At 38.8% G+C, this 13,224-nt stretch overlaps 1 long non-coding RNA gene across 1 annotated transcript in view; it reads left to right on the plus strand.

The window, feature by feature from the left end:
• Positions 1-5,571, plus strand: part of LOC116088173 — a 17,742-nt gene extending 12,171 nt beyond the window's left edge. Inside the window, exon 2 of the long non-coding RNA XR_004117800.1 lies at positions 5,287-5,571. This is a non-coding gene — a long non-coding RNA (uncharacterized LOC116088173). The remainder of the gene's footprint in view (positions 1-5,286) is intronic.
• Positions 5,572-13,224: the final 7,653 nt, after the last annotated feature.

Here is a 13,224-nt window from a genome sequence, read left to right on the forward strand (position 1 = left end):
CTTCCGTGGGTATTTGGTTCTCCCTTTTAAGAAGGAATGAAATGTCCACCTTTTGGTCTTCCTTCTTAAGAAGGCAAATCACATAACCATTCAGCCCATGAATGCTTTCTATAAGGATGGCTTGTTTTTTCATTTAAGAAAAGAAAAAAACTACCCTTTCTCATGAAAATAAGTCACTGCTACCACACAGTTTTTATCATGACACATCATAATTCTATGACGAATTGCAACTGTAGCTATGTACGCTAACTAAAAATCTAGCATCACAAGAATGAATGCCCAAAGAGTCAGAGCACAAACAGCTGCATGGCAAACATGTCACAATTAAAGAAACAGACTGAAAAGGTTCAACCCTCGAAAGTCTGATGTCAGGGAGTCTATGACAATGTGTTCTACTGCAGATTAACAACGTACTCCATTTGAGGACAGTGCACATGAAAATATTGTACAGCAAAAGAAACAAAAGGTACCTTTTCCTTATCAGTCCTTGCAGCTACCATCCTGATAACCAGTCATACACAGTCCTCACACATGTGCACAACCATGCAGCACAGCACATCACACATGTGCACAACCACGCAGCACAGCACACAGTATTTAGTAGCTGCTGAACTCTGATGCCTGGGCTCCAGCTTTTTGTTTTGTTTTATTTTCTCCATTTCTCTCAGAGGCTATGTAAGTCAGCTGACAAATCAAAACCATGCAGGAAATGCACCTTTATTATGCAAACTTTATGTTAGTCACTAAAGCAAACTATTCATACAATTGTCAAATTACTTCCTTAATAAAGGAAGATAAGAATTGAAAACAACTCCTTCTTTATGGTGATTTCTACATTAAATTGTTACATCAAATTGGAAACCAGGCAGAGTGTGATATTTGTAAGTGTTTATAAATAATGTTTCAAACCACACAAATTCTCTGCCTGTAAAGTTTTCACTTTGCCACCTACAGTGAATATATAAACTCAAATTATTAGTTAAATATTCTCTAACCACAGAAAAAGTACATTGCTATTACCCCATGAGATAGCACAGGCTTCAAGTTAATTAACACTTTGCATTGCCAATTGTGTTGGAATTCCTGAGTTTATTAATGTGTGTGTTTTTTATCCAGATTCTCTTCATAACTAAAACTACTCCCTGGGGACAAAAATAAATATTCACCATTCTGAACACAGTCACCAAATTACTGTTTAGTGGATTGAAACAATTACTTCATTTTCTAAACTTAACTTCCTTCTCTCTGAGAACTAGTATCCCTTGACAAGCAGTCTACCATCTCTTCCTATGGTATTGAAGACCTGGAATAGACACTCCGTTGTGCAGGCGTGTTCAGTAAAAGGAAATTTTGGTGGATATTTCCATATTTCCAAGTAATTTGCAAAAATCAAAATCTGACTTATTCTTTCTATATGAGGCCACTGAGCTCTTCCTCAATTTCTTGACTTTAAATGCTTCATAGAATTCCTTCCACATCACACCACCCAAGTTCATGATTATTCTCCTTGACCACATAAGGAAGCCATTCTTCCATTCTGTAGCTTTTACATTAGATGAGGGAACAGATCTGTCTGTCTGTGTGTGCATGTGTGTGAGCGTGTGTGTGTGTGTGTGTGTGTGTGTGTGTGTGGGTATGTGTGTATGCTTTTATGCACACTGATAGTTTCTTCCCTTCAACAAGTCTCCATTCTATTCTCTGAAACTTTTTTCTTTGTTCCTTAATAAAAACAAATACTTCAAGAGTCTAGAGAAATACATACATTCAATTTACTAACCTTTGTCATGGGATTCATTTTGGAATCTCCTTTGAGATTATACACTTGTCTCAGTTTCCCTTTCCAAAAAATGGAGAGAACATATTAGATTTAGTGGCTTATGATCTCAGTGTAAAGGAGACTGAGGGATGAAGATGCAGAAGCCCAGACCAGGTTGAACTTATATGAATGAGACTCTGAGAATCTGTTTACAGAAGGAGGAGGAGGAGAAAGAGGAAGAGGAGAAGGAGGAGGAGGAGGAGGAGGAGGAGGAAAAGAGAAAGAGGAGGAAGAGGAGTAGGAGGAGGAGGGGGAGGAGGAGGAGGAGAAAGAAGAAGAAGAGGAGGAGGAGGAGGAGAGAGAAGAGAAGGAGGAGGAGGAGAAGGAAGAGGAAGAGGAGGAGGAGAAGGAAGAGAAAAGAAAAAAGTATACAATAATAACCTCACAAGTTGTTAGATACATTAAATCAATTCTATTTAAGCTTATACACTGGGATCCGCTACATATTAAGCATAATTTTTACTTTACACAGTATCAGAGTGTTAAACCCAAGCTATCTTGTGTGCCAGACACCCACTTTACCACTAATCTGCATCTACAGGCCTCTTTTAACTTTTGAAACAAGGTCTTACTAGGTTGCCGAGGCTAACCTAAAACACATTGTATAACCAAAACAGGCCTTTAGTTTTAATTCTCTTGCCTCAGCTTTCTAAGAGTCTGGGACTAAAAACCTGTATCACCCAGCATCTCAATAACTTCTATTCTTCTGGTTAGTGTTTCTTTCGGTGGCTGTGTACTCAAAGAGCATACATATTCCATCTTTGATTCACACAATTCAAACTCTCAGCACCTGGGATGACACGGATAGGGGAAAGGCTGAGTAGACTCTGACACAAACATGTCAGGTGGGTACTGTGTGGCACACATTATGATTAAACTTTTCATTGTTGTTGTTTATTATTTTGAAAAACTACAGAATTCGACCAAAGTCTTTGGTCACTTTAAGGTATTGTGTTTTTAATCCATGAACACAATGTGGCTTCTCATTTACCTGTCTGCACCTATTTACATTCCCTTCGAGAATGCTTTGTCTTGGTTACTGTTAAAAACATGCCATCTTCCTGAGTGAACTTGTTTCTAAGCGGTTTTAAATCGCTTTAAATGTATTTAAATTTTTTCTTTATGAATCAGTTACCATTAGTATATTAAAATTCAACCAGCATTTGTATGTTGGTATTGTATCCTACTATAAAAGTAAGTGTTTTCATTAGTTTCCACTATTTTTTTCTATATGTGAAAACTAGAGTTTGCTAAAGTTGTATCACTTGGGACAGAAATAATATTCTTTCTGTCTTTCATACTAGATAGATTTTCTTTTACTGAAAATGGATTTATTTTTCTCATATAATGTATCTTGATTACGGTTTCCCTCCTCCTTTACTTCTCAGATCCTCCCTTCCCCTCCCATCCAGATCCACTGCCTTTCAATCTCTCATTAGAAAAAAATAGCTTTCTAAATCATAAAATAAAGCAAAAACTCTCACATCAGAATTGGACAAGGCAAACAAATAGAAGGAAAAGAGCTCAAGAGTAGGCCTGAGAGTCAAAGATACACTCATGAATCGCATGAAAACACTAAACTGGAAGACGTAAAATATACACAGAGGACCTGGTGCAGAGTTATGCATGCCCTGTGCTTGTTGCCTCAGTCTCCAGGAAATCTTAGGAGCTTTTCTTGTGTTGATTAAAAGGGTCTTGGTTTTTGTTGTTGTTGTTGTTTTGTTTTGTTTTGGTGTCCTATGGCTCTTACAATCTTTCTACCTCCTCTTCCATGGGGTTTCCTAAACCCTGAGGGAAGAGATTTAATAAAGAAATTCCATGAAAGTCTGAGTATTCTAAGGTCTCTCACTTTCCACATAATATCTAGCTGTTGGACTCTATTTGTTCCCATCTGTTATGGAAGAAGCTTCTCTAATGGTGACTGAGCAAGCCACTGGTCTGAGAGTATAGCAGAATATCATTAAAAGTCATTTTATTGCTACTTTTTATTTCCTTTTTAGAACAGTATTATTTGGTTATGCCCTAGTGTCAAGGACTGGCCCTGATATCCCTATAAACTATGGCAGGACTAAGGAGTTAGATAGGCCAAACCAGATAGCTCTGGCAACTCAGTTCTCTTTTGCTCTTCTGGAAGCAGAGCTGTTGGCTTCTGGCAATTAACTACTGCTGATAGCATGGGGGCAGGGGGGCAGGTGGCAGGTAGAAAAAGAAATTTAACTACTTGGGACTGGCACTCTCTGTGATTTCTGAGAAACTCTGAGTTCTTTTAACTCTTAAGAGGCTGGTGAGAACAAAAAGGAAAGAGGAAAAAATCATACATACCCAAGACACACACTCAACCAGGTCAGAGCACCAGTTTCATCAATTTCACAAGTACACAAGCATTCTTATATACATACATTTATACCTACATGCATTCATATGTATGTTGATATGTTCATAATATGTATACACATTTGGTGGATGGAGCAGAGCTTCAGCCTTTATACAGCTTCTCAGACAAACGTCCTCTATACATAGAAACAGCAGCATGTTGACTGTAAGTCCAAAGCAGTGTTTCATTCTATAAGATCATTATAACTTCAAAGCAATAGTTTTACATGGCACTGCTTTATCATAATGCACGCATATAGCCTCATCCTTGGACCTGACCTAGAATGAAAGATTTTCCTTGATCATAAATCTGTCCCAGAATATATTTCTTCCTAGTACAGTTTGTTGGCTTTGGTGCGTCAGAGCTCACTGTGCTCTTTTTAAGGCAACCTTTACTTAGTATTCTATGAGGAGGGGGCACATTCTATTCTTGATTCCAACTTTATTATATCTTTCTGGAAAAACAACAAAAACATCTCCTTAGACTTTCTTTCAATTATTTAAACTTCCTAAAATTATTTGAACCAAATCAGAAATTCTATAAAATCATTAACTCATCTAAACAGCATGAATTCATGAAAGTTCATGTTCATATTGATTCTTCAGCAAGTCTGTCCAATAGTGTGGGATAAGCCCAGAAACCAATTATAACAGACTATAGGCAGAAAGGGTCTTTCTTTGCCCAATCATACCTTGTCAGAAAAATGAGGGATACAGCAATGACAAACATAAGAATGTATGTCAGCAGCAAGAAGCAATTTTGGGATGAAGCTCCTAGGCTCTACTTTTCCAGTATTCACCCATCACAGCCATGCAAAAGGGTAGGCCATCTCCAGGAAGCTTACTTGCTTGTTTCAGCCTTCCCTGCATGGCTTTTACCACCCTGGTTCCCTGGGCTATCTAGTTTCTGATTCATGGTCACCCAATCAATACTGGGTATATATTGCATCTTATAGAGTGTACCTTAAGTCAAATCAATTATTGGTTGGCTACTTTAAAAGTTTATGCCACCAGTGTACTAGCATATCTTTTAGGCAGGACACCATTGTAGATCAAAGCATTTATGGCTGGCTTCGTATTTGTTTCTCTTTTGGTAGCATGCAGAATAATATCATGTAGTAAAGATGCTACATGATCTTCACCATGACTTCACCATGATTCAGTGAGTCCAGATTGACTTCACCATGACTTCACCATGATTCAGTGAGTCCAGATTGACTTCACCATGACTTCGCCATGATTCAGTGAGTCCAGATTGACTTCACCATGTTCAATGAGTTGTGTAGATGTCCATTTGGAGCTCTGTCTACCCTTTTATTTGACACTTTTGTCAAGATCATCTAAATATCTATATTATTAAAAAGTTTCCACTGTATTATCCATATAAGCCTTCAAGTAGCCCTTATTTTAGCTTTTTCTTTCTATATTCCTTCCCTCTATACCTCTCTTTTCCTCTTTCCAATTTGATTCACCTGTTACAGCATAGCTAGCTATTTGGTTTCCCTTTCCTAATGAGATCTATCTGTACCCACCGGTCTCTTACTCTGTACGTAATTTCTCTGGGTCTACAGATTATATCATGATTATCATTGAATTAAAAACTAATACCCACATATAAACAAATACATACCATATTTGTCTTTTTAGCTCTGGGATACCTCACTCAGGATGATGTTTTTTAGTTCCATCCATTTATCTGTGAATTTCACAATTTCACTTTATTTGTTTGTTTGTTTGTTTATTTATTTATTTATTTACATCTCTATGCAGCCACCTTTCTCCTCCCAGTCCTCCCTCCCCCAACCCCTCTCCTTCAGTTCTAAGAAGGGGAAGGTGACCTCTGTGTATCATAGAACACTGGCATATCAAGTCACTACGGGACTAGGTACATCCTCTCCCATTGAGGCCAGACAAGGCAAACCAGTTAGGGGAACAAGATTTGCAGCAAACATCAGAGTCAGAGACAGCCGCCACTCTAGCTGTTGGAGGATCACATGAAGACCAAGCTGCATATCTGCAGCCTTCCCTGCATGGCTTTTACCACCCTGGTTCCCTGGGCAAGTAAATGTGTGTGTGTGTGTGTGTGTGTGTGTGTGTGTGTGTGTGTGTGTAAGGAAGGAGGCTAGGCCTAGCCATTGTATGTTGTTTGGTTGGTGGCTTAGTCTCTGGGAACCCCCAAGGGTACAGGTTTGTTGACTCTATTGCTCTTCTTGTGGAGTCCCTATCTCCTCCTGGTTCCTCATTCCTTCCCCCATCTCCTCCACAAAAGCTTAGTCTAATGTTTGGCTGTGGGTCTCTGCATTTGTTTTGGTCAGCTCCTGGATACCAGTTATGCTTGGCTCTTGTCTGGGAACCCAGGCTTACAGATACAAACCTAGCCTGAGACTTCAGGGCAATTAAAGGAGGAAGGTAGGCCTGCAATGTGTCCCTGTTGATCCTCTGAGGATATCTTGGCATGTCACCCCCACCCCCAAATTGGCAGGGGTTGCTACTGCATTCATTTATGTCCCTCTCACATAGGACAGTGGTATGTCCAGGCCAGCAGTGACAAATAGAGCTGTCAAGAGTGTCTTCACATGTTGTATCAATGGTGACAACTCTTTGACCTACAACAAGGCATCAAAGTCTAACATTGTGTTCCTTTATGATTTCACTTCTTTAATGAGTAATATTCCACTGGGTAAATGTATTACTTTTTTTTTTTTTTTTTTTGGTTTTTCGAGACAGGGTTTCTCTGTGTAGCCCTGGCTGTCCTGGAACTCACTCTGTAGGCCAGGCTAGCCTCGAACTCAGAAATCTGCCTGCCTCTGCCTCCCAAGTGCTGGGACTAAAGGCGTGCGCCACTATCCAATCTTTGGTTGAGGGACATGTAGATTGCTTTCAACTTCTGGTTTTTATGAATAGAGCAGAAATAAACATTGTTGAGCAAGTGTCTCTGTGGTGAAATAAAATATCCTATGGATATATGCCTAAGAGTGGCATAGCTGAAACTTGAGATAGATCAATCGCCATCTCACTGAGCTACTGACTCACTGATTTCTATAGTGGCTGTACAAGTTTGCACTTTGACTACCAATGAAGGAGTGTCATCCCCACCAGCAGTTCCTGTCACTTGTTTTATTGTTGTGAACCATTCTAACAGGCATAAGATAAAATCTCAAAGTAGCTTTGATTTGCATTTCCCTGGTACTAAGAATGTTGAACATATGTGTCTCAGGCATTCGAGTTTCCTGATTTGATGTTAATCTGTTTACAGATTATCTTTCATATTTTAATTGGGTTATTTGTATTGTTGATACCTAGTTTTCTATTGTCCCACTCTGTAGGCTGCTACTTTGTCTGAATGATATGTCCAATGACATAAAGAAACCTGTTAGTTTCACAAGGTCCCATGTATCAAGTGTTGAACTTAGTGCCTGTGCTAACAGTGCCCTCTTCAAGAGGTCTTTTCCTGAGGCAATGAGCTCAAGATGATTTCCTACTTTCTCTTCTATAAGGTTCAGTTTATCTGGCATTATGTTGAGGTCTTTGATCCACTTGGATTTGAGTTTTGTGCACAGTGATTAGTATGGGTTTCATTGCATTACTCCACATGCAAACATCCAGTTTAGCTGGAATCATTTGTTGAAGATGTTTTTACCAGTGTGTGTTCTGGCCTTCTTTATCAAAAATCAGGTGTCTATGGATATGAGGATTTATGTCTGGTCCTTTTATTTAATTCTATTGATTAATGTGTCCTGTTTTGTACTAATACCATGCTAATTTTATTACTATAGCGTTATAGTAAAAATTGAAATTGTGAAAGTTGACACCCCTACAGTTCTTTTATCACTCAAGACTATTTTAGCTATCCTGGATTTTTGTGTTTCCATCTGAAGCTGAAAGTTACCTTTTCAAGCTCTATGAAGAATTGTGTTGGAATTCAATGCAATAAACACTGCATTGAATTTGTAGATCACTTTTGGTAGGATGGACATTTTTACTATATTAATCTAACTGATCCATGAGCATGGGAGACCTTTCTATCTTGTGATACCTTCTTCAAGTTCTTAATGTCTTCTTTCTTCAATGATTTCAAAAGATTTATCATTCAAATTTTTTACTTGCTTGTTTAGTCATCCCAGGATATTTTATTTTATTTTATTGTATTTTATTTTATTTTATTTTATTTTAGACTATTATGAAAAGTATTGCTTCCCCGATTTTTTCTCAATCTGTTTCTCATTTGTATAAGAGGGCTGCTGACTTTTGAGAGTTAATTTTGTATCTAGCTACTTGGTTAAAAGTGTCTATGAGCTGTAGGAGCTTCTGGGGGAATGCTTAGATTGGTTCATATAGACTACCACATCATCTTCAAATGGTCATGCTTTGACTTTTACCTTTTTAATTTGCATCTCCTTGATCACCTTCACTTGTCTCATTGCTCTAGCTAAGACTTCAGGTACTATATTGAATAGATACGGATAGAGTGGACAACCTTGTCTTGTTCCTGATTTTAGTGGAATTGCCTTTCATTTTTCTCCATTTAAGTTGATATTGGCTATGGCTTGCTGAATATTGCCTTTATTATGCTCAGGTACATCTGGTATGTCACTAATATCTACTTCATTTTTATAATAAAGGGATATTGGATTTTGTCAAAGACCCTTTTTTTCTGCAGCTAACAAAATATTAAGTGGTTTGGTCTTTCAGTTTGTCTGTATGGTGGACTGTGTTTATTGATTCATATATACTGATCAATCCCAGAATCTCTGGGATACAATCTACTAGATCACGACAGACAAGCTTTTTTTTTAAATGGAAGGCATACCTGACCTGTATCTTGAGTCAGGAAGACACATGTTTTTGATTCAGATCTTTAGACATAGTGGACATTCTTATAAAGATCTTATGAAAAGGAATTCAAGAAAAGCTTAGGATCAGGCATGATGGTGTGCATATCTTTAATCCCAGCACTCAGGAAACAGAGGCACACAGATCTCTGAGTTCAAGGTCAGTCTACAGAGCAAATTTAAGGACAGCCAAGTTTAGGTAGTGAAGAAAAGCCAGGAAAACAGAAAACTGGTGAAGATGTAATAGAACAAGGGGGCCATGTTCCAGCCCCAGCAAGGAGCAGAACTCAGCAGCTTTAGCCAAATAGCTCTGGCTGTAGAGTCAAGAGTAGGAGGGGTCATGGAATCTCTTTTCTATGGCTAAGGAAAAACATTGAGGCCTGGCATGTGACCCAGATGTCCGTATGGAAGCTTAGTGAAGCCATTGTGTGAAGCTATAAAGGTGAAGCCTGGGTTTCTTTGGAGATCCCAAGAGGTTAGAGATGCTTGATCCATAGGATACCTAATGAGGAATGCCATGTCCTGCATAGCTGCTGCAGAAAGATGATGTGACACCGTTTCAACCCTTGGAGCAGAGATAGCAGAGAATGGGCCTCCATGAGTATTGACTGCTGCCATGGGTGTGGAGGCAGGGGGGCTTGTTTGTATAATAATGTATGTAATTTACTTTATGTTCCTCCTTCAGGAAATGTTCTCCCCATCAAAGTTATCAGGGATTACTCTCCCTTCCCAGCTTCATGACTCTATGAAAATTAGGAGAAGCACCAGTCTAGAAGGCTAGGGTGAGGCTCAGAAAAATAGCACCACTGTGACCTTCAGGTTAGCTCTTAAGGCTGTGGGAAACAATTCTGAAAATACGTGTTCAAGAGCATAGAATTTCTTAACTATTCAAAATATAAGGATGCAATATGAATTATATGAGGGATTTCACAGACCTAAATATAATAGCAATAATAATAATAAAAAAACAAAAACAGAGGCAGCTGTACTAGTAAGTCATATTTTCAGAAAAATACAAAGGCAGGCAGATTACTGAGTTCAAGGTCAGCTTGGGACAAAGCGAGTTTTGACCCAGGCATGGTAGGAATGGTAATTTCAGGATGGAATCCTATCCAGTTAGCTTATTGTCTGTGCTTACAATGGTAGGCAGATCTCTGAATTCATTTGCCATGTTAAAAAAAAAATGTACTTACTTTTTCTAAGAATCAAGGGGTTAAGGTAATAAAATACTGATTCATGGGATAATCAAAAAGGAATCTGGGGAATATATTGAATTGATATACAAATAAAAGACTGGGCTTTGGTTGCAAGAGCATAGCTGTCTAGAGATCTCTGGAGAGCTGTCTCAAGCAGAACACACAATTGACTTCTAGTAGTACTTTCACTGCTCCCAAATCCCCCTTCTCAGAACCCCTCCCCAAACCAAGGCTGGTCCTTGGCAAAGGAAAGCTGCTAACAGGAAGTGAAACCAGCCCATGAGAAAGAAGTGTCTTATAGTCAACAAAGCTGAAAGGGTTGGAGAGCTGAAGAGCACTTTGTCATCAGATATGGAGTTGCAGAGTTTGGAGTTTGACCAGCTGCTTTTTTGTCTTGTTTTTTTCTCACTATGCTCCCTTCTCTATGTTTTGGAAAAGTAATGTATATCCTGTGATGTTGGAAGTATGGGATTTGTTTTTTGATTTTGATTTTATAGGGGATTAAGTATGGAGACTTTTGAGGTTGGACTAAGTACATTTTTGCATTATGTTACAACTACGAGCCTATGGGGGCCAGGGAGTAGCATGTGGCAGTTTAAATAGGTTTGGCCTATTAAACACAAGCATTCACATATTTGAATGCTTGGACCATAAGAAGTGGCATTATCAGGAGGTCTGGCCTTGTTGGAGTACATATGGTTTTATTAGAGGAAGTGTTACTATGAGGTGAGACTTGAGGTTACCTATGTTCAAGTTCTGCCCAGTGTGGAGTTCAGTCTCTTCCTGAGTGCCTTCAGATCAAAATGTAGGACTCTCAGCTTTTGCAGCACCATGTCTGACTGAAGGTTGCCATGCCTTCTGGCATGATGATAATGGTCTAAGGCTCTGAAACTATAAGCCAACCCCAATTAAATGTTTGCCATTATAAGAGTTGACTTACTCATGATGTCTCTTCATAGTAATAGAAACCCTAACTAAGGCACATGTCATAAGGAAAACTGGTCTCTAATTCTCTTTCTTTGGTCTTTATGTGGTTTGGGTAGCAAGAGAACTATAGCTTTATAAAGCAAATTGGACAATGTTACTTTTGTTTCTGTTTTGTGAAATAATTTGAGGAGTGTTGTCATTTACTCTTTGAAAAGCATTAGAATTATGTGGTAAACATTGGCACAGGAGAAAATTTCCTGTACAGAATACTAACAGCATAGGCACTAAGAACAATAATCAATGAATGGTACTTCAAGAAACTGAAAAGTATCTTCAAGGCAAAGGACACCATAAATATGACAAAATGGTAGCCTACAGAATAGGAAGGGATTTTCAGCAACTCCACATCTGATAGAGGGTTAATATCCAAAATATATAAAGAATGCAAGAAACTAGACATCAACAAACCAAACGATCCAATTAAGAAGGGGTACAAATCTAAAAAGAGAATTCTCAACAAAGAAATTTTTGGCTGAGAAACATTTAAAAAATGTTCAACATCCTCAGCCACCAGGAAAATACAAATCAAAAGTCCTTTGATATTCCATCTTATACCTGTCTGAATGGCTATGGTCAAAAACAGCTCATGCAGGCAAGGATGTGGAGCCATGGGAATGCTCTTCCATTATAGGTAAGAATGCAAACTTATACAGCTAGTATGAAAATCAATATGGAGGTTCCTCAGAAAATTGAGAATCAATCTACCTCAAGACCCAGCTATACCACTCTTGAGCATATACCCAAAGAAAAACCCATCCTATCACAAGGATACTTGTTCAACTATGTTCATAGCAGCTTTGTTCATAATAGCCAGAAACTAGAAACAACATAAAAGCTCCACAACTGAAAGAAAATGTTGTACATTTACACAATGGAGTACTACTCAGCTGATGAAAACAATGACATCATAAAATTTGCAGGCAAATGGGTAGAATTAGAAAAACAAATTATCCTGAGGTGGCCCACACCCAGAAAGATAAACATGGTATGTCCTCATTAATAAGTAGACATTAGCTGTTAAGTAAAAGACAATCATATAATACACAGACCCAGAAAGGCTGAGTAACAAGGAGATTTCAAGGGGGATACAAGGATCTCCCTGAAAAGGAGAAATAAAATGGGCTTGGGGAAGATTAGGGTATGAGCAGAAGAGTTCATACAGGGGCCAGGGTTGAATGCAGAGAGTCTGGGAGAGATGACTAGAATTGGGGGGCATTACTAATTCAATGGAAACTTCCTGGAATCTACCAGAGTAAAACTAGTGAAGTCTCCTAGTAGTGGGGAATATGGAGCCTGAACCAGCCATCTACTATAATCAATCAAGGCTTATAGCAATGGAACTGTGACATCAAGCCACAAAAGCTTTGACCTACAATCTGTCCTGCCTATTAGATGTCCTGGGGTAATGTTGGTGCAGAACTTGTGGGAGTGGCCAACCAATGACTGGTCCAACCTGAGACCCATGCCTTGAGAGGGAAACTATTACATGACACTGCATGGATCTCCAGAGATCACAGAATGGTGTGTCCATAGATTCAAGAGAGACCAAATATGATTGGCAAAAGTATGAAAATAAAAAATAAAAAGTTAATGAAATCATCCTAATGGTATTCTGCTATATTCATAGATATGTGCCTAGCCCAGGTGTCATCAGAGAAGCATCAACCAACAACTGATAGAAACAGATGTAGAGACACATGGACAAACACTAGGCTAAACCAAAAAAACCCCAAAAGAGGGGCCATACGAACTGAAAACACAACAAGGACATGACCCACAGAATCAACTAAACAGGGCTCATAGGTCTTCACAGAGACCAAAGCAGCAGTGAAGGGCCTAGTTTTATTGTAATTTGTTGTGCCATGTTTGGTTGATATCCCAAGAGGCCTGCTCTTTGTTTTGTTTTGTTATAGTTTTGTTTTTTAAGAAAAACAGAGGAGGTATGAGTCTAGGGGAACTTGGGGTAATGGATGGAGTGGAGGTAAGGGAGAGAGCAGGCAGGATGTGATATATGCAAAGA

The sequence above is a fragment of the Mastomys coucha genome, unplaced genomic scaffold, assembly GCF_008632895.1.
Source record: "Mastomys coucha isolate ucsf_1 unplaced genomic scaffold, UCSF_Mcou_1 pScaffold14, whole genome shotgun sequence".
NCBI lineage: Eukaryota > Metazoa > Chordata > Mammalia > Rodentia > Muridae > Mastomys > Mastomys coucha.